This window comes from Eptatretus burgeri, chromosome 1 (assembly GCF_056783735.1).
Source record: "Eptatretus burgeri isolate ZD-2024b chromosome 1, Ebu_testis_v1, whole genome shotgun sequence".
Lineage (NCBI taxonomy): Eukaryota > Metazoa > Chordata > Myxini > Myxiniformes > Myxinidae > Eptatretus > Eptatretus burgeri.
Genome location: NC_140961.1, coordinates 41,097,441 through 41,120,286, shown reverse-complemented (window position 1 = coordinate 41,120,286; position 22,846 = coordinate 41,097,441). Strand labels below are relative to the sequence as shown.

Sequence of the window (22,846 nt, the reverse complement as noted above, 5' to 3'; positions counted from 1 at the left end):
AAGGAACAAACAAAAGACTGCAAATATCAATTTAAACCTGAAGTAAACTTTGGAACTGCGAGCAGTTATGCTGGGGACCAAGCCAACCCATACTTAACTGATAAATGCAAAACCAAGTAAGTCATCGACTCGCCATGGGAATAAAAGCTTGATCACTAAAATGTCAGCAGTCACGTGGTGTGGTTTTTTATCAGTGGACAAATGGAACAGCAACCAGATAACCTGCCGTATGTTTTGGTTGAAACCATTGAAACAATGGAAGAATGATTGAAAATAACAGAGGGAATGAACAGAACGATGGTGTGAAGGAGAAAAGAGAAAATGTAACAGAAGGGGAGGGGGGTGGTGGGAGACATTTCACTGGAAAAAGTCGAGCCAACGCATGCCCCCAAACAGCCCTTTGACAAGGGACCAAAGCCTACCAAAACAAAGAACAACTCCGTTACTGAAGGTGAAGGACGTTGTTTTCACCCCTCTCTGCTTGTTTGTCTGTCTGTCTGTCTGTGTGGAGGATGTCTCAACAAGTTGTGGACAGAGCCAGATGAAATTTGGTGGGTAGGTTGGGTGTGTAACGAGGATGAACCGATTAGATTTTGGTAAAGATGCGGAGACTCAATTTTTTTAAATGATTCTTCACCATTGTGCGACTCGTTTTAAGTCAGTAATGATGCTCTTGGGGCATCCAAAGAAGACAGTATGGAGAGGTGGATCGAGAGAGGGGAGAATAGATGCGCGAGGCGGAAGTCCTAACCTAGCCATGTAAAGGTCCGTTTGTGTAGTGTGTACACCCATGCGACACTCCGCCTGAGCATTTCCACCTCGAGATGAGACGCGTTATCTCCTGCATAATCACTTTTCCGGGGCTCGTAGCAACGTGCGCTCCGCACTGGTCTGTCTGGTTGCACAGGGGTTGCAGAACATTTACAGCACGGCAAGGAGTCTTGGCAGTCACCCCAGATCAGGCTCTCAAGAAGGTCCTGGCAATCGCACACCACCAGCGAGACAACGAGCGAAGAACCAGCGAAAGGGAGGCAGCGAAGAAGAGGCAAAGAAGAGAAGAGCCAACAGCTCCACGCTCCCCTTTAACAAGCCCCGGGCAAAAGGTGGGGTGATAGTCCAAAACAACGTGCCGTGACCCGAATCTTGCTTCTGTATTGGGCCACAGCGGATCTAGCCACGCCCTGCCAGGCCCAGAAAGTCTCAGTTGCCCATCTGCTTCGGCATGGGTCGAAGCTCCTGACTCAACATACTTCCCGAGCCGGCATCACGGCCCTGAACTTGCTTCGAGTGCAGTCTGAATGTCGAATAGCAACGGACTTTCCCCGCCAATCACAGGCCCCCTTTCATGAACCAAAATGCACACCTGGGCCCCATACCAAACTCCCGGATCGCCCTTCATGCGACCCCCTCCTCGTCTAACTGCATGAAGACGAATGAAATAACAGCCTGGGGATCACAATGTTGGGTGCCATTGCCTTTGAGGCATGCAGTTTTGTCTAACCACAATATAAAAAAACATACATGGTGTCCCAAAAAAAAATACAACTTTTAAAATGCTTCGTTTGATCCTAAAAAAGCAGTAATTTTGTCACTAATGCTTCATTTCTTGTTGCAGAGACCCTGAAGTTTATTTTGATACCAAGCAAGCGCCAGAAAAATGTCAAGACTGACTGTACAACAACGGATGAAAATTGTTGAACTTTGGCACCAGACGAAAAGTGTCATACAGGTGCAACGTCTTTACTCGAGACATTTCAGAATCCACTTACGCCATGCACCAAACTTTCGGACAATAAAGTGCACCATCGCAAAGTTTACCAATGTGGGAACCATCTGTGACCTTCACAAGGGTCACAGTGGTCGGAAGAGAATAGGTCGTAGTGAAGAAAATGTGGAAATGGTGAGACAGGCGGTCGTTCAGAGTCCAAAAAATCGATTCGACGACTTTCTGCCGAGACAAACAAACATTCATAAGAGCACCGTTCAGAGGATCCTTCGCCAAGACATTCATGCCTTTCCATACAAAATTCAAACGGAAACGGTGCTAACTGATCAACAGAAACGCAAACGACTAGACTTTGCAAATTGGTTCTCAGAAAAGTTGGAGGAAGATGCAGACTTCTTCAAAAAACTTCACATGACGGACGAATGCCATGCTCACTTGTCCGGGGAGGTAAACAAGCAAAACTTTCGGTACTGGGGAACTGAAAATCCTGGTAATGCATCAACTGAACTGGTGCCTCGATCTGTTCTCAAAGTCACCATGTGGGTGGCGGTTGGTTGGTATGGGAGAATTGGTCCATACTTCTTTGAAGATGACCAGGGACGCACTTGCACGGAAAACCAGAGGAACTATCACGAAATGATTCAGGAATTCTATCTGCCTGAGCTACGTACTCAGGCCCGTAGGAGAAACAACCTGATCCAGATGAGAACCCAGTGGTTCCAGCAGGATGGGGCACCACCCCATACAGCCAGGGAAACAAGGCGTTTGCTCAACCAACATTTTGAGGGCCGCTTTATCTCCCTCTACGAAGACGTTGAGTGGCCACCGTATTCCCCTGACCTTGCTCCTCCAGACTTCTTCTTGTGGGGGTATCTCAAGGACAGGATCTATGGAAACCCGAGGCCTCAGACTCTTGATCAGCTGAAGGAAAACATCCACCGAGAAATCCAGAACATTCCTCAGGAAACGTTTCCCAAAGTGATGGAGAACATGACAACGCGTTTGCAGGCAGTGATCGGACAACGTGGAGCCTCCGTCGAACATGTGGTCTAAAAGAAAAAGACGATTCTATACCAGAATTTAAATTTTGGTGGCAATTTTGACATTGGTACAATAAACTTCAACCTTTCAGCTTTCTATCCAGCCATATATATTTTTTTAAAAATATATGTTATGACCATCCTCTTTGCAGATGAAAAGTTGTATTTTTTTTGGGGACACCCTGTATATATACACATATATTGGGTGGTAGCAAGAGTACCCTTATTTTCACTTTTTCCATCTGTATGTTTGTTTGTATGTAATGGACAGCTCTGGCGGCCAGAGGAGTCAACCGATTTTGATGAAACTTGACAGGTAGGTTCATACCAGGATCTAATTGTATGCTTTTGAGCACCGTTGCTATTGACACCACCGTTGCCTAGCAACGGGGACTTTGAAATTTTTGAAAAAAAAATCCCCAAAAATTTTTTTTCCCGAAAATCAAAAATCGGCTTCCAAGTTTTTATGCGCACTATAATCAACCTCTGTCGGAAATGTTCAGCCCGATCCGTCAAAAACTGCATGACTTGTATGCAATTATGTAGCGACCACCCATGTCGCCTACGTGTGTGTGTGTGTGTGTGTGTGTGTGTGTGTGTGTGTGTGTGTGTGCGTGTGCGTGTGCGTGTGCGTGTGTGTGTGTGTGTGTGTGTGTGTGTGTGTGTGTGTGTGTGTGCGTGTGCGTGTGCGTGTGCGTGTGCGCGTGTGCGTGTGCGCGCGCGCGCGTGTGTGCGCGCGCGCGCGCAGGTAGAGTCATTTCACAGGAAAGTTAGGATTGAATAGAGTTGTTTCGTACATGAACGTGTAGGAGTCATCTCAATGTAAATCAAGCAGGCAAACTGTGAGCTTCAGGCCACTGGTGGTACTCGTCACAACAGGAGGTGGTGCAGTGTTGATTAGATAAGGATTGAGGATAATTTCCCCCAGTATGCAATTGCTTCCTGTGACTGACTCCTACATTTTTGCATTTCCAAACCAGCCATGGAGGAGTTGCATTTTTATAACACGCGAACCAGACGCGCCGAGAAGGCATCCCAGGTTTCATGCGAGCAAGCCACACTGAGGCAGTAAGAAGAGGTTGGGTTGTTGGTTAGGAGTTCGGTGCGCAAGGGACGCACGCGGTCGAGAGACGACGGAATGAGGAAATGGCGTGCAAGTTCGGGCATTGTGGCTGGCTTTCCTTCAATGCATGAAGACGGCACAATTATCGTATTCGTGCTGAGGCGAACTGGCTCATGTGGGTGAGCAAAACGCAGGCCTTCGACTCTTGGCTGGTCGTGTGAGATGGATCTCGAAACCTCAAGAATGTCACCAAAGGAAGCGGCGCCATTCTGCACAGAGCGTATCGACAAGCACGATCGACGAGGAAATATGGCGGTCTCTGAGCCTTGGCATTGAATACCGCTCAGAGATTAACTCGCGTACATTTCCCGCTGCGAGAGAGTGGTTCGGCGCCATTTTGGGCACATGTACAGTACCCATGCAGGACGAAGCGCCTCGATTCCAAAGTTCTATAACGACAATCTCTGGACTAAGCTAAGTACCAGAAAAAAGGGAAGATTTTTTCATTTTGTTTTCCCCCTTGTCTGTATTAAAGTATGTGAAGAGGCGCCTCAACTTTAATTTACCTCACGTCATGATTACATTTTGAATTACCCTTGTAAACACTTCTGTCATCATTAAATCCCCACGTATATTTTAAGTTGCTGTACACGTGTAGGTCATGTGGCTCGTGTATAAACCCCTTGTGCTGCATGCACATCCCTCTGTCGCTCTCGCTCTGACAGTGCCGCGTCCTGCCACTCACGCGCGAGCGATCTCCGAGGATCACGAGTCCGCTTCCCAAGGAAAACCGCTCGGCTATCCGGGCCTGGTCGGTGTTAACTGCCAGTGGGGGATTAAACTACCCATCAGACCTACGACAATGTACAAATACATAAAAATAATGTATACGAATACATGTCAGTGTGGTGTGGGCCTCCTCCATAACTCCAAAACCATGAAACCCAGCAGCCTGAAACTTTGCATGCACACTGTCATGTCTCGGTCAGTCAACATCGACAGGTGAGCCAAACTGGCGGTTTACTCCCTCAGACGTTCAAAATTATGGCGGACAAAGCACAAGCAGGTTGTGAGGAGAGACAAGAAGTCCGCTACTTCAAAATCCAACAGGTTAATTTCCAAAACAATAATAAAAAGCACCATGGATGATTGGATCGAGACAGAGGAGACAATGGTGGGTTGTGGTGGGGAAGGAAAGGGGACACAAAATAGATAATAAATAATCATGTACAAATGGGTAAAGGAAAACTAAAGAAACCAAGTTGCCTCAAACCAGACTCAAAGACAGGAAGGGAACAAATATACCATCAGATGGGGAATCCCCCACCATTGAATGAAAAAGGTCATACATATTCCAGATAATGAGGGAGGTGAATTGGAAACAAGACACCATTTGGTCATCATCTCGAAAAAGTTCCCCAGGGGTGAGAAACGTAGTAACCAAAAATAATTGAAATCAGATAAGCGGTTTTCCATTTATTACAAAAAAATTTTTTTCAAGATGGCCACCCCATTCGGCAATCTTGGATCTGGCCACGCCCAAAATCAATAGGGTTCTTCCTTTTTAGGTGGTACATGTGTGACCCAAATTTCAAATCGATATGGCGAACAGTTTATGAGTTCACACTCACAGCTATAAATGTTGACGCCCGGACGGAGGGACGCACAGCCGGACGGACAGCCGGACGACCTGGGTGACAACAATATCCCCCTTCCGCCACGCGGCGGGGGATAAAAACCGGGGACTCAGCTTTGGGGCAACGGGAACGAGCGGGTGATGAGGGACGAGGACGAGGACAAGGCGAGCAGACTATGGCAGGATGTTGAGACGGGCAGGAACATGAACAGACTCTGGGTGACGAACACAGGCAGAGAGAGGCAAGCAGGACGACCTCCTCAACTATTTCTCCCAAGTCTCCCTCAGTCACACACCCTCTCAAACGTTCTCTCGACCCACTCACTCACTCACTCACTCTTCCCCTCCCCGTCTCTGGACGTCTCCAGACAGCGGTCATCTCCATATGTCTGGATGATATTTGGAATCATTTTGAAGAGTATGAATCTTGATTAATGCTCCACCACACATCTGCCCTCAGTCTCCATCTCTCTGCATTCCTGCCAGTGAAGCAACAGGTGGGATTTGGCTTGTAATATATATTGTTATGTTTGTGGGGGTAGATGGAGGAATTTCATCGTAAAGGTAGGATTGTATCGTGTAGCATAGTCCGTGGATGAGTCGGAGACATGTATATACATGTAAATTAATTCACATATATACATACAAACAGTATTTCCAAAAAGACTATTCCATCAATGACAGCACAGAGTTTGATTTGTTGCGAATCTAAATATATAATGTGGTAGTGTATGTTTGTTTGTCCTCTTATAACTCGAGAACTACGCATCCCAGAGCAAAACTAAAGGCATATGCGTAATCAGCATGTCTCAGAAGTACGACAGCACACCTAAGATGTTTTAAAAAACTGAAAAAAAGCATTTTTTTTTTTTGCAGTTTCAATTTTTCTGCCGCAATTAATTGATTTCCCGAGTCGTGACTTTTTTATTTACAACCTGGTCAAAATAAGACTGACAAAGACAGCCCAGTGAATGTTTACAGTTTCTGATCAAAATTTGACTGATTTTAGATGCCCCGAAAAAGGAAGAGCTCCATTGGTCCGAAGGCAGCTGCAGTGAAGCGAGAAAACACTAAGAGACACCAGGAGACTGAAGAGGAGCAAGATGCCAGACGAAATGAACAGGCACAGCGGCAACGACAAAAAGAGACTGAAGAGGAGCGATATGCCGCCTCTCGGACCGGCAGCGCAGTGAAGCTCCGCATTCTGGCACCCAACAGTCAGACACGCAATGTAGTCTACCCCGAGGCACTGGAACACTGATGCCGAACGCTGACAACAAAAAATGTGAAATGTGTCTAAATTAAATGTGATATTATATTGTTGCGGTCTTCGCGCCCGCCGGCGTGCGACGGCCACGTAACTCGAATCGCGGCACGTCGCCCACCGGACGGACAATCCAGTCGTGACCCTCTCGGACTAACGCCGGGAACCAGTCACGGGTGGACCTTTCGGTCTCACCGCGATCGAGCCAATCAGCCCCCGCGTGGGATAGGGTTGCTCGCCAAATTCGAACTACCTAAGTACCCACGCGGAGGGTAGACCGGGCGATCGCACCTCGCCGCAGGTCGACTTCGGACACGGGCCACTTAAGCGACCCGTTCCGTACTATCAGAATAACCAAGCGGTGTTATCGTCGACCTCGACGGTTCGATTAATTATCGGGCGTACTCAGCCCACTACCAACCCTTTACGTGAAGCAAGATGGGGATTCAATGGAGGAAAAGACGAAGCGAAGCGGGAGAACAGTTCAACAATAAAGCACATTTATTCGCGGCACACGGGAAGCACACAAATAGAATTCCACCAAATGCACACAAAAAAAAGAAAACAATTATATTTACACAAAAAGCAAACATAAAAGTGAAAACACAGTGCAGAGCTAATACCGACTACCGAGCACACGGCAACACTTATACAATTCTACTTCACAGACGGCGCCGACAACACATACCCAAAACCAAGGAAAAGAAATACCCTCAAGAATGAGGTAGGCCTGGGGCCGAGACCGGGTCGGGCCTACCCGTCTGGTGATGAGACGCGGAGCGGCGATGGCCCCGCAACCCGCGGGCCTCGTGGACAGTGCCTGGCAGGGGGTGGGAACGGGGCCCCCTTGGTCGCACTATCTCAGCGCGGGGGGAAACAGGAGGGGGTTGCTGATGCTCGGGGTATAGAGGATCTTTATTATGTGCGACGAGCGTCTCCACCTCGGCCAGGTCGCGCTGTCGGCCTCCTCGGGTGCAGCTTCCTGCACGACGCGAGCACCCTCGTCTGGTGTCGCCGCCTTTCCACAGCTCCGTCCCCTCCGTTCCGACTCCAACACACACGACGAGCAGCTCCACCGCCCGCGAAGTCTTGACCCTCTGCTTCCGACTCTCCTCTTCTTGACTCTCCGACCCGTTCTGCTGACTCTCTCGTTCCTCTCTTTGCTGAATCCTTCGCCCCTCGTTCCGTTCTGCTGACTCTCTCGTTCCGACTCCTTCTCGTTCTTGTTTGCGACTCTCTTCTGACTGACGAACACCGTCCTTTTATCCCCCCCGTAACTTCGCCTTTGACCCCCTCCCTTTGACCTTTCACCTCGCTCCCCATTGGCCCGACAAAAAGTGGGCGTGAAGGCTTTTTGATCCACAAATTTGCATATATCGATCGCCCTGGGGGCGGGGCCAATTCGCCCCTCGCTCACCGATTGGACGGCAAAAAGTGGGCGTGTGTCGTTTTTGATCCGTTTTTGAAGCAGAAAATCCGTGATTTTGTACACGCTGTTCGACGCGCGTTCTGCATGAGTCCAACACCGGTACCCACAGCGGGGCAAGAACGGTGGCGATGCTACGGTTGTGAGGTGTGCGTGAAGGTCGTGGCGGTTGTGGTGAAGCGGTGGTTGTGGTCGGTGGTTGATGTTGTGGTTGTGATCATGGCGGTTGGTCCAAAATAAAGATAGTAAAAGAAAAACGGCTATCCTGAAGAGTCGCAGCACGTATAAATGACATGTATTCCCACTAGACAACGGGTTTGGGCCTAACTACACATGCACTTACCGAGATACCTCACCTAAGGGACCTGAATGGTGGTTTGCGAATCTGGTAACCACAACACTACCCCCTTCCCTTTTTACAGACTCGTCCCGAGTCGTCAAATTTTCGTGTGCCATCATGTGTAGTTTTCCCCTCGTACATTTTACCTACGGATCCCTGAGTGCGACATTCATGGTATTCGTGTCCCCAAAATAAATAACCTGAGGGCTGCGTAACTACCTAAACAAACTCACTCACACGGACGACTTAAATAAAATTGCCGGCGCTAGACAGACATGCCGGGGGCGCACTCATATGTACAGTACATCTTAACCTTAACTTACAAATTTTACACTAAACCATGGCCCAGGATCATTGAACTCTGCAAAGAAAAGCAGTTAGCAGGGAGCCAGGCTGCCCACATGCAGTCTCTGGCTCAAACAATGCAGGTGACAGGGAACGTGGCTGGCTGCTCACACGCAGTCCAAGGCCTTCCCTTTTGAACTGAACGCAGTGAACCACAACGGTGCATGGGCTGCACAAACGCAGTCTCCGTGCCAGCTCAAGTGGCACACGCAATGAGCACAACGAATGGATGCATGGACACAAACACGGTGCACGGGCCGCCACTGCAGGCCCGTGTTGTAGCTGCCAACAGGGCAGTTCTTGCAGCTTGCAAACTGTTGCCTTGATCCTGGCGCACATGGAAATGAACAGGGGGGGCAAAGCAAAATTGAACGGGGCTGGTGAACGTGGGCAGTGGGCATGGCATGGCAAAGGTGAGCAGGCAAACACAGCCCGCAGAAGAAGGCCGCTGCAGGCAAACACAGCCCGCAGATGAACTGGCCGGCACAGGCCTTGAAGAAAAAAAACAGCCAGCCGGCAGACGAAGTGGGCCGGCACAGGCCTTGCAGCACACAGCCAGCAGATGAAGCTGGCCAGCTTTTGCCGTTCAGTGGAGGTTGGTGGAGGGAGTGCGGTGGTGCTGGCCACTTGGAAGGCGGGCTCGGACCTACCTTCCTGTCTCCCTCCCACCTATCGCCTTTGCCTGTCACTGTACATACCCACTCCCTTAATTTGTCAAACCCCAATTTAGCCCCAACTTATTTTTTTTTGTTGTTTTTATTTTTACTTCCCCACTATAAATCGTCCCCTAACCCCCTTTATCGTCTTTGTTCGGCGAACCTATCCTGTCACCTAGCCTACTCCCAACCCCTACGTTCCCTTCCCGGAGGGGAATAAGGGAGAGCTAACGTCCTGTGTCGAGGCCCAACGAAGCCTCAGAATGGCCTCCCCAGAGTTCGGCGATCTATAACCAAAGTGGGTCCAGCGGCCCACAACGACAGCGAGGGGATGGATGGTGCGGAGGGGTACACTTCCTAATCTACCCTATCCATTTAACTGTTAAACTACCCCGGGGCTTTCAACAAGCGCCTCTTGCTTAAACTATTGGTTCTATAAACCCAGATTCCCGTCGCCTGTGTTGGTGTCCTTACAATTTCGGGCCTCGCCCCCCAATTTTCTCTCCGTGCCCTCACACGGTCTCCTGGCTGGGACACGTGGCTCCCTTTGGCAGGCACGACCCTCTGCCGAATCTCCCGCTATGGCACCCCCGGGCACTACACTGCCTCCGAGCCTACCAGCTCCCTAACACCGGGGAGTGCCCCCCATGGCACCTCCCCTGAAACGCACACGTGGCAGGCCGGCCTCCCGGGCCCCTTTCCGAGGGTCACCCGTGCCCACAACACTGCCCACGCGGCTAATGGCGCCCCGGGCCCCCGCACCAAGCAGGCGCACCCGTGCCCACTACTCTATCCCGGCCCCCCATGGGCCCATGGCCTACCGCGGCCGACTAGCCTGGTGCCCGGGGTACCCACTCAGCGATACTCACCTTTCGCAGCCACGCTCCCAAGCCCGTCAACAGGGCTCCTGCACCCCTCCAAATGGGTTTCGAGCCTACATTCCCACCAACAACAAAACGACCTCCAATTTGTAATTTAACTAACCCAGCTAACTCACTTTACTCTGACCCCGGGGTCCCTTGGGCGGGAGTCACTCCTCCCCCCAATCACTCATCGCACCATGCATTCCCCATTCGCTCCACTCACACAGACCCGCTGGCCTCACTCACTCACCATGCACATGCTTCCACTTCACTCACCAACAACTCTTCAACACACACACCACCGAACTCTGCCATCCTCCTAACTACCTCCCCTAACTAACTCGTGCTCCCACGTCGTCCCTTAAACTATAGCACGTTCCATTTAACACTACGTAGCTAAACTACGTCCCCTCTACACATTCATAAGTCTGTCCATGTCTCCTAACTCAAAAATTCATTTTATTTCCCAACCTAAATCTGGCTACAATCCCCCTAACTAATCCATTCCACGGACTCCATGAGGACTTACCCCTGCCCCATGAAGTCGGTCTAGCTAAGCTAACCCTTCCCCCTAACTAGTTTTCATCCTGTGCCCAGGTAAGGGGGTCTTTCACCCCTTGCCCAGGAATCCTGTACACCCGAAAGTGAAGCTTGCTTTTTTTTTTTTTTCCATGCGCAGCACCTGCGCGGCAACTCAGAGCTCGCGCACTTTGCACCTGCCCGTGACGTCACGCTGCTGCACGTGTTCCTCGTCCCTCCTTGGACGGTACCATTCGGCAGAGATACCCCTCCTGCCGGATTCCAACCACACGTGCAGCCATGACGTCACCGTGCGCAAAGAAAAAACACAAGCCCCACTTCTCGAGGGGTTCCCCACGCGAACACATGTGCTTTGCCCGTTGGAGCTTAACACACACGATCGCGTGGAGAACCCGTCCGGTCCAAATCCATTTACCTGCCTAACTTTGTCCGTCCGCGGGATCGGCAAATCCACCGCGTGCGTTTCCGGACCGGGACTTCACTCTCGCAAGCGAGCACGTGGTGGTCTCGTGCGTTGCACAGCACGAACCGCGTGCTCACTGCTGGGTGAACCCGGCACGGTCCTCGAAACAACTACAGCCGCTACCCGGCTTTCTCTCCTCTGTCGCCGTCGTCGTCTCCATTCAACCCACGCACACCTGCGTGTCACGACGCACACAGTCCACACCATTAAACTCACACCGGGAGACGCGGCTGCGTGCTCCCGCATGCCAACCGACATCTCCCTTACATACCGCTCTCTCACACACACGGTCTCCCTGGCACACAGCGACCTTGCACACGGCCGTTCACTCACGCGTGCGGGGGCACTCACCCGCGGTGCCTCACTCGCACTCCGTGCCTCATCCACACACGCGGGGGAACTCAACCGCGGTGCCTCATCCACACACCGTGCCTCACTCATACACGCGGGGGCACTCAACCGCGGTCCCTCATCCACACACCGTGCCTCACTCACACACACGGGGGCACACACCCGCGGTTCCTCACTCATACTGGCCGTTTCACTCACACACACGGCCTCTTCCACACACGGTTCCTCATCCACACACGGTGCCTCATCCAAACACGGCGTGCTGGGAAGTACGCACTCCAGCACCATCGCCACCACACCACTCACACACGGGGTCGCTTCCACACACGGGGACGCACTCACACCTTGCACCACACACACAGGGACAACCACACTGGGGATTTGTGTCCCCACAAGGGTCTCCGGGGCCTCTACACCCCCCAAGCTCTCCGTGCACCCGTCCACAGCACTCGTCCCCTCAACCTCGCAAAGCACGACCGAACTCACCTGGTCGTGACTCGCCTCAAGGGGGCATACTCCCTCCCCTCGTTCCTGGAGGAGGCTATCCCGCTGCTCGCACCGGGTCCCAACACGCTCCGCGAGCTCACCCCCATTGTCCTCCACTACCTCCGTGTGTGTGTGCACGTCACTTACCCCGTCTTCATCGTGTAGTCTTTCCTCTATTTTTTCTATCTCCCATGTCTCTGCCAACTCTTCGCCCTTTACCTCCCTTGTCTCAACTATTATTTCCGTTGTCGTCACCTCGTGTCTCGTCTCACACGTTTTGGTCTCCCCATTTAATTTTTCCCTTTCGGTCATCGTCACGACCCTCGCCCAACACGTTCCACGAATTATTTTTTCACCCGCCTCCACCGCGGGCCTGTCAGCCGTTGCACCCCCACCCAGCTCGTTTGCTTCCACACGTGGAGTCGCCATTTTTATCTCCCCGGTCACGGCCTTCATGCCCGCCTGCAGGCTTCGGCCCATGTTCTGCGTCTCACCCCGCAGCTTTTTCATTTCTTCTTTCATGTTTGCTTCCATTCCGTTTATTTGCTGTGTATTCGCATCCATCGTCGTTTTCACTTCATTCATTTGCTTGTTCATTTCATTTGTATTTGTATCCATCTTTTTGTTCATTTGTTGTGTATTCGCATCCATCTTTTCGATCATTTTCGCATTCATCTTTTCGTTCATTGCCGCCAGCATGGCTAGCAGCTGGGCCATGTTGGATGCACTCAGCTGAGCCGTTTCGGCAAGGGTTGGGGAAGGGTCTTGGTGGAGAGGGGGGGGAGGTGTCATACACCGCGGCCGCTGCCGCACCCACCTCGGGCCCTGGGTTCAGTTGGGCGAGTCCGTGTTCCTGCGCAATCAACATTTCCTGCTCGGGGATTCCATCCTGAGCCATGGATTCTACACATTCTACATCCATTTCTAATACCCCCCGGCTCCCGCTCGCCTTGAGACGCCATCTTGCTTCTCGTGAAGGGTTAATTTAACTCGCTCGTAATTTGGAGGGAATCGGGGGTCGCTTCTCTCACCCCTGGACCGATTCCCGTGAATTTAGCCGGAGACAGGACAGCCCGTTTTCCTGTTCTCCGATACCAGTGCCGCGAGGAGGGCGATGAATTTGTATCCCACTCCTGACACCAGTGTTGCGGTCTTCGCGCCCGCCGGCGTGCGACGGCCACGTAACTCGAATCGCGGCACGTCGCCCACCGGACGGACAATCCAGTCGTGACCCTCTCGGACTAACGCCGGGAACCAGTCACGGGTGGACCTTTCGGTCTCACCGCGATCGAGCCAATCAGCCCCCGCGTGGGATAGGGTTGCTCGCCAAATTCGAACTATCTAAGTACCCACGCGGAGGGTAGACCGGGCGATCGCACCTCGCCGCAGGTCGACTTCGGACACGGGCCACTTAAGCGACCCGTTCCGTACTATCAGAATAACCGAGCGGTGTTATCGTCGACCTCGACGGTTCGATTAATTATCGGGCGTACTCAGCCCACTACCAACCCTTTACGTGAAGCAAGATGGGGATTCAATGGAGGAAAAGACGAAGCGAAGCGGGAGAACAGTTCAACAATAAAGCACATTTATTCGCGGCACACGGGAAGCACACAAATACAATTCCACCAAATGCACACAAAAAAAAGAAAACAATTCCATTTACACAAAAAGCAAACATAAAAGTGAAAACACAGTGCAGAGCTAATACCGACTACCGAGCACACGGCAACACTTATACAATTCTACTTCACAGACGGCGCCGACAACACATACCCAAAACCAAGGAAAAGAAATACCCTCAAGAATGAGGTAGGCCTGGGGCCGAGACCGGGTCGGGCCTACCCGTCTGGTGATGAGACGCGGAGCGGCGATGGCCCCGCAACCCGCGGGCCTCGTGGACAGTGCCTGGCAGGGGGTGGGAACGGGGCCCCCTTGGTCGCACTATCTCAGCGCGGGGGGAAACAGGAGGGGGTTGCTGATGCTCGGGGTATAGAGGATCTTTATTATGTGCGACGAGCGTCTCCACCTCGGCCAGGTCGCGCTGTCGGCCTCCCTCGGGTGCAGCTTCCTGCACGACGCGAGCACCCCCTCGTCTGGTGTCGCCGCCTTTCCACAGCTCCGTCCCCTCCGTTCCGACTCCAACACACACGACGAGCAGCTCCACCGCCCGCGAAGTCTTGACCCTCTGCTTCCGACTCTCCTCTTCTTGACTCTCCGACCCGTTCTGCTGACTCTCTCGTTCCTCTCTTTGCTGACTCCTTGCTGACTCTCCGACCTTTCTTGTTTGCGACTCTCCTCTGACTGACGAACACCGTCCTTTTTATCCCCCCCGTAACTTCGCCTTTGACCCCCTCCCTTTGACCTTTCACCTCGCTCCCCATTGGCCCGACAAAAAGTGGGCGTGAAGGCTTTTTGATCCACAAATTTGCATATATCGATCGCCCTGGGGGCGGGGCCAATTCGCCCCTCGCTCACCGATTGGACGGCAAAAAGTGGGCGTGTGTCGTTTTTGATCCGTTTTTGAAGCAGAAAATCCGTGATTTTGTACACGCTGTTCGACGCGCGTTCTGCATGAGTCCAACACCGGTACCCACAGCGGGGCAAGAACGGTGGCGATGCTACGGTTGTGAGGTGTGCGTGAAGGTCGTGGCGGTTGTGGTGAAGCGGTGGTTGTGGTCGGTGGTTGATGTTGTGGTTGTGATCATGGCGGTTGGTCCAAAATAAAGATAGTAAAAGAAAAACGGCTATCCTGAAGAGTCGCAGCACGTATAAATGACATGTATTCCCACTAGACAACGGGTTTGGGCCTAACTACACATGCACTTACCGAGATACCTCACCTAAGGGACCTGAATGGTGGTTTGCGAATCTGGTAACCACAACAATATTAAGCACCACAATTTACCCCTTTCCTATTCTTATTTTTCCCTGGGGAACACCAGGTTGGTGCTTGGTGTTTATGCACCAGCTGGTGCATAATAAAATACAAACAAGCATTTTCTCTAACAATGAATGGAATCCTCAGAGGATTGATCGGTGGTGGCCAACCGCCATGGGAATCAAGGAGAAGTTGATGTTTTGCCCATCAACCCTTTTTTGCTCAGAATTGTGAGCATACTTCGATCAATGTTCTGTCGATTCAATCAATTGTTCTCGGGTAATTCCAGCGTAACGGACGCAGCATTGAGACAAAAATTGCATCACTAATGTTGAAATTTTGAAAAGGTTGGCCATATTACAGAGAGTTTCTTTATTACATATCGTAATTAGTCTCTATGGCTTTCTGATATTGGTACAAACCCCACTGTGTTGTCTACTACTAAAGCAAAAATCAACATTTAAGAGGCGTAACGGACGTAACATCGAAATGGACACAACTAAAACTGGCCATAGCACAATGCTTAAATCCTGCGAAATAACAAATTTGTAGTATACCTTTCATTCACGGTAAGCAAACTAAGCATTCGTAGCATACTTTCTTTATTCCAACGATACGATCTGTCTGTTGTTTGTTTAAATATTTTGAAAAGTTCACTGTAACGGACGTAACTCAGCAATGTAACGGACGTAACCCATGCGATCACATATTTGATAGTCAATGCTGGGGCGCATTTTATGATATCTATACAATCTCTTACATACATCAGCGAACATTTGGTTGTCTAACAGCTTGTATAAGCCTCATTGCTTGCATATGCCTCGTTGATGTTGATCTATAGGCACAGGGAGAAATGGACCAAATATGTTGATGAGTTTTTACAGCCTGATCCTATAGCAGTAATATTCATCAGCGAATACTACTTCGGATTAAAACATTCATCAAATAGCCATATTTTCGACAAAATGATAACAGACAGAATCCCATATCTGCTTGACAGACAGAATCCCAAATCAGAAGGACTTACCGTTGGAAGACGTTGAGGCAGTTCTTTCAAGATGGCCGCCAAATCACGTGACATCATCAACGGAGTAAATATCGCATAAATTATGAAAATTCAGACCTAACTCAACACCATCCAACAGAAATCCTTTTGAAAAATAAATTTTCAAATATTATGCTTCATGTCCATTATTACGTGGAAATACCCTCTCCCTATCCATGGACAGGACACAGGAGACAAGACAACTTTTCCATTCTGCCTTTAAAAGCCCATTCCATGGGACAGCAGAATTGAAAAAGCAAATTTGGAAAGCACATGGGAAACACGTCACAGATAGCAAGACAGCATCCAAAATGGACACAACGGCATCACACTTTCATTGGCACAATGGTTTGATTCAAAATAAAATACAAACTCCCTTTTTGTTCGACACTGGCACAAATATCATGAAGCGTGCAGTTAAAAATAAAAATAAAAAAAATTTCAAAGACAAAGATGTACGGCAATTGCATGGTGCTGCACATGTCGTTGATGAACATGCATGATAATAACAGCGAGAAAAACTTTCTGCTTTGTTCATAGTTGGAATGCATTTGGAAGAACTGAAGTGGGAATAAAATTTGCTTCTCACCGTACAATACTAAAGCTGGAATCTATTGATGCAAAAGTGTTTTTCAAGTCCCAATAAAAGAGAATGGAAGAAATAAAGCTTTAAAGGCAAAAGTGCTCCAAAAACCTTGTTACCCCCACACACGTGAATCAAAAAATGGGGAAGGCAATTGGTTCATATCCGTCGTTCTTATCAGTTTATGATCGAGGAACAGCTCATTTCAAGTGAATGTTATATTTTGAACACGAATCGGAACATGAAGACGACGACATCCATCCATCGGGACCATACTCTGTGCAGAGCGTTGGTGCTGCCTCAGCAGTCTCCTTGGCTATTGGGCACAATCCTGGACGGGTCACCACTCTGACACAGTATACCAGCATGCTGGCACTCATTTTGCCGACCTCAGAAGGATAACAGGCAGAGTCAACACCACCTGTTAATTCAACAGCCGAGGGAGCTTTGACTCAGGATCCTGGGATCCCAAGCCCACCAGCCAATCCCTCAAGCCAACACCAGGCATATAGGAAGACAAGTCTGCCATTTGAGAGTACTTCAGCTCTGAATTGGTCCCAACCGTGTAGGCGCAGAGAGGAGTGATAATATTTTTTACTCTGTCTGCCTGCCTGGCAGTCAAACAAAACAAAAAAAGAAGAAAATGATTCCAAAAAGGAAATTGACCGTTTTAAGTACGTTATAAAGAACAAATAAGACTCGAAATACGAACATAACATGATGGATAGGGTGATGTAATCGACACTGGGTAAAACGGCAGGAAAACACAGAATAAATTAATTTATACACCCTTGAACTTTTATTGAACATTGTGGAACACAAATCACCTTCATAATACTTCCAAGAATCATGGTACATAAAACATGAGGGCGTCACGAGTGGGGGTGCAGTTTTGTGGTGAAGAAGCCACCGACATGGCTGTGCACGACGCCACTGCGTTCTCTGGTGATCGCTAAAGCCTCCATCCCCTAAAATGTGATTTAACGTAATCTTATTACAGTGTACAAGACTGCTTCAGTGGTGATAGGCTTCCGGATTTTTTTTTTTTTTAAACGATCTTTAAAATCATTTTAATAAAACTGAAGTAGAGACCTCAACACTGCACAGGGCACCATGTTCTTATGAACTCTCGTCATTGATGACATGCCAACCTCAAACTGATGAGTCACAGTGTGTTCAAAGATAACTTTTGTCATGTGTGATTTGTCACTCCAAATCAGAAGGGTCTCGGATTACCCAAACACACTGATGGACATTAAACTGGCGTCGAGTCTGACGGTATCATGTGGACTTTAAGGATCCCACGGTGTCCTTCGCGAAGAGTAGGCGAGTTATCGCTGGCATCATGGTCAAATTCCAAATTCCTGCCCTGAGCTAAATCAGCAGCCACACCCTCAGCCGTGGATGTACAAGGCTTTTCATAGGTCAAGGATGAAGGTAACTTGGTGTGCAAGTTATCGCCGGCATTATGGCCAAATTCCAGCCCTAACCTACAGAGGGCATCAGCACCATAGCCATGTCCTCAGCCAAGGATGCAAACACACAGCCTTGAGTTGCTTACAAAACAAGAAGCCAAGCAGACTTGGCATGGAAATTTAAAAGCTTTTCATAGGTTTAAGATAAGCCAAGCAGACATCAGATGGAAGGACAAGGCTTTTAATAACCTGAAGATGAGCCAAGCAGATTTGGGATGGAAGGACAAGGCTTTTAATAGGATAAAGACTCGTCAAGCAGATATGGGATGCAAGGACAAGGCTTTTAATATGTCAAGGATGAAGCAGATTTGGGATGGAAGGACAAGGATGAAGCAGATTTGGAATGGAAGGACAAGGATGAAGCAGATTTGGAATGGAAGGACAAGGATGAAGCAGATTTGGGATGGAAGCAAAAGGATGAAGCAGATATGGGATGGAAGGACAAGGATGAAGCAGATTTCGGATGGAAGGACAAGGATGAAGCAGATTTGGGATGGATGGACAAGGATGAAGCAGATATGGGATGGAAGGACAAGGATGAAGCAGATTTGTGGTGGAACTGCAAAGTTTTAATCAGATGAAGATTAGTCAAGCAGATGTGGGATGGAAGGACAAGGTTTTTAATAGGATAAAAGGTTAGTAAAGCAGATTTGGGATGGAAGGACAAGGTTTTTTAATAGGATAAAGGTTAGTAAAGCAGATTTGGGATGGAAGGACGAGGCTTTTAATATTTCAAGGATGAAGCAGGTTTGTGGTGGAACTGCAAAGTTTTAATCGGATGAAGATTAGGCAAGCAGATGTGGGATGGAAGGACAAGGTTTTTTAATAGGATAAAAAGGTTAGTAAAGCAGATTTAGGATTGTTTTTAATGTGTCTTCGATGCGTGACGAGATTTGCGATTAAAGTACAAAGGCTTTTAATAGAAACGAAAAACAAATTTGGTTTGCTGCAGTGTTGAGTAATGTGTTTTTTTGTTTTTTTTAAACCAACTAAGAAAAAGGTTAACCCTGAAGTTTTCATAAAACCAACTCAGAGGAAAGATAACGCAATAATAAAACTGGAACAGCACAGGGAGAGCACATACCTCCACCAGGCTGAACAGTTTACCTGTTGTATCCCATTGATGGGCCAGACCTGGATCCTACATGAACCCAAAATACAATCGGCTTGTCCTCATCACCCACTCATTCACCTTTTGTGATAATTCATCCACAACTTTGGAGACATCATTGAGATAGTGATTTTTTATGTATATCGTTTTTTTTGACTACATCTCTAAATGAGTCAATTTTAAAATGATCTTGTCTGGATCTGAATTTCACCAAAATCGAATCAATCCGTTCTCGTCACACCCACAACCTCTCCACAGAGTTTGGCCTGAATCCGTCCACACTTTGAGACATCTCACTCACAAAAGGAAAAGGAAAAAAAAAAGGTCAAACTGGGGGGGGGGAACGTAACCCCCCCCCCCCATGTACCTTTGGTGGCAGAGGTAATGACTTCACAGTGTCAGTATCTGCGATGTCGAAGTACGACACAAACACCTATATCCTATGGGAAGCAAAAATAATCTGATGTTGCACTTTAGCACGTCAGGGATAAAAAAAAAATGTTTTTTTTTAATTAAAAAATAACGTTAACAATCAGCCACACTTCGTTTCCTACGACAAGTGAACTCATGAATATAAACTTCAAGCTAATATATTCCATTGCATAATCTACATCCACAACTACCAATCAACCAGAGTGGTTATTACGAGAAACCAAAGGGGGAGCCATTTGGCACGAGCCTTTCACGAACCGGCTGCCAAGGCCTGACGTTCGACCCCGTGTGTCAGGAACCCAAACCGTTCAGGATGCCGGCGATAACTCGCCGTTCATCCGACGAACGGCACCACTCTGCGACGCAACAACGCCCCTGTTTGCCAGACACAAATCCTCCTTCACGAAGTTGGATCGTCAATTCGAATTACCAATGCGCCATCCCGCTAAGCGGCCATCGGAACACCACGTGGTCATTTACCTCTCCACCGCAACTCTCGCCCTTTTCGTTGCCTCCAAACAGGGCTCGCCTTTCATTTCCCGCGTCGTAACCCAAATATGGATTCCGGAAGGGGAAGAGAGGGGCCGCTGTGGAGGCCGTTACCTCGTGGTCCGTCGAGACAAAGAAAAGCCGGTACACACACGGCTTAGTAATCCTCGTCCCGGAATGGCGATTCCAATAGACCGGAAAGTTCGAGAAAAAAAATTATATATATATATATATATATATATATATATATATATATATATATATATATATATATATATATTGAGGCACGAGTTGTGGACCTGACAAAGCGGACGAGACAGAACACGTGTCTCGGTCTTCAATGGCGGCCATTACAGGCACAAAGGCGTTTAAACCGTCTCACAAAACGAGCGGCGGGCAAGGACCGGATGAGGGGGAGAGAGAAAAAAATAAAAAATAAAAAAAGAGGCGAAAGGGAATCAAATTATTACATTTACAGGTTTAAGGAGATAAAATGTGTAAATGAAGCAAATCAGCGAAGAGAGAGAAAAGAAAGAAAGAAAAAAAAAAAGCAAATCGCTTGCGCGGGAATATAGACATCGGTTTCGTCACGTTAATAAATAAATACGATCGCTGAAAAAAAAAAAACACAATCACCTCATGAACCATTATCAGGGAATTGAGGATGTGCCGAGGCGATCCCCGAAAGGCCTCTCCCAAATCACAAAAATTACCGTCAAACCCGAGGGACCGAGAAAACCCCCGTCAGATGAAACTGAAAATGCTTCGCCGACCGCGCTTCATTTTTCTTACCTCGATCGAAATGTCAAAGACTGCAAAAAACAATTGGGAGCAAATCGGCAAGTGGGACACGCAGCAGACGAACTGACCGAGTCCCAAGGCCACAAAAAGGACGATCCAAGAAAATGGCGCGAGTACGGGGTTTCCTCAGAATCAACGCGGCAGGGGCAGCTCGCCCTTTGTCGTTATTCTTTCCTTGATGCAGTTGGTCGTGTTTGTCGTCTGGACTTTTTAAAAACTAATTTTACGTGATAACATTATCATTGCTTTATCGATACTTGATGCAGCACAAATTTAAAACGAATTCATATTTGGAAGTAACCTTAAAAAAAAAAACATTTTTTTATTTGTTGAAGTCACTGCCGCGTTCTATACCGCCATGGCATATGGAACAGCTTGGAATGATAGTCGCTTGAATAACAGGCAATCGCATGAAATGAGGTTTAGAAAGAAGAGAAAACGTTGAGGAACAAGTCATGAAACGCCATGCCGAAAGTACATGCTCAGATTAGGGAATATACACGTTCAAAACGGTTTTCACTATCTTTTATCATCGAATAATCTACACTAATAAATGTGTGTGCGTGTGTGTGCGTGTGTGTGCGTGTTTTTTTTATGTGCGTGCGTGCGTCTCCACTATAATACCTTACCTTGCAGCTTGTAACTTTGCATGCATACCAAGAAAACTCCATGGAAGTACATGAGTGAAAATTGGGTGTTTGGGTTAATTAAAACTTCCCTTTTGAAGATAATTAACGGCCTTATTTAATTATATCCTTCATCAGGCGATCCTTGGCCACTTCACTCTCTGGGGTCTGAAGGCGTAGCCTCAGTTACCTCGCTCAGGTCTGAAGCCGCCATGTTTTTTGGCCTGCTCAACCATGCCTTGACTTGGAACAGGCCGCAACAATTTCTTAATGATAAAGTTTTTTTTTTCACTTTCCTGACTAATATTATCAAATGCCTGTTCATCAGAGCTATGAATCGCTGGGTACATGAAAATGCTTTAAATGCCCAAAGATGGCAGTATTCGTGGCTTTATTTAATTTCCGCACATGCCATAACCTCGAGAATCTCTTAAACTAAGCCGAATTACAAAATTTAAGCTCTAGAATTGAACTTAGCAGCAGTTCTGACTCCTAGGAAAGTATTCATTTGTCAAACTCGGACATTGCAAGGGTGTCTCCAGGAGGTGTTTATTAATATTAGAGATCATTGCTTGCCAAGCCAGCCGTTCCTTATTAACTGCTTCATTGGAGTGCTTCCTTGAGTGAGTTAGCCACTTGCTGAACACTCTGCAATATTTGCACTGTCACTGAATACTGTACATCGATCGACTTGAACAAAGGTCAGGACCACTCGCCTGCGGTGGTCGCGTGTTGTTCTGCAGTGCAACAGGCGATGACTGATCGCTGAAAATGTGAAATTTTATTTTTCATGACGTTTTACCTTTTTGTACGATCTTCTAATGTATGATCTGTCACTTCGGCATCAATAAATATTGATAAAAATTAAACGTTTCGTTTTCAAGTTTCTTTAACTGTTCCATGGAGTGCTTGGTGTACTCACTTGGCACGCATTCTTCAAGTTTCAATGGTGATACTGCGGTTCGATACCAGAGGTAGGAAGACAAAATAAATTATATGATCACAATGAGTAAATAAATGATATGATCACAATGAGTTTTCAGTTGTGAGGAAGTAATATATTGCCACATCACGGCGGGAGAGCCGAGAGGTACACACGCTCGCTCAAAGCTGTCTCACCTGGGTTTGAATCCTGACCCAGCTATAAACTGTCATCCTAGTGTTTCACAGGCAGGGTGATAAATCAATGTGTGCGCTGTCTCTC

The 22,846-nt window shown here is 48.3% G+C and overlaps 1 protein-coding gene across 2 annotated transcripts in view; it reads right to left on the bottom strand.

The window, feature by feature from the left end:
- Positions 1–21,314, bottom strand: part of LOC147034328 (heterogeneous nuclear ribonucleoprotein R-like) — a 38,698-nt gene extending 17,384 nt beyond the window's left edge. Inside the window, exon 1 of one of the 2 annotated variants that reach the window (XM_085880878.1) lies at positions 21,008–21,314. The gene's annotated coding sequence lies outside the window, so the exon portion shown is untranslated. The remainder of the gene's footprint in view (positions 1–21,007) is intronic. The other variant, XM_085880884.1, reaches the window with a different exon arrangement.
- Positions 21,315–22,846: the final 1,532 nt, after the last annotated feature.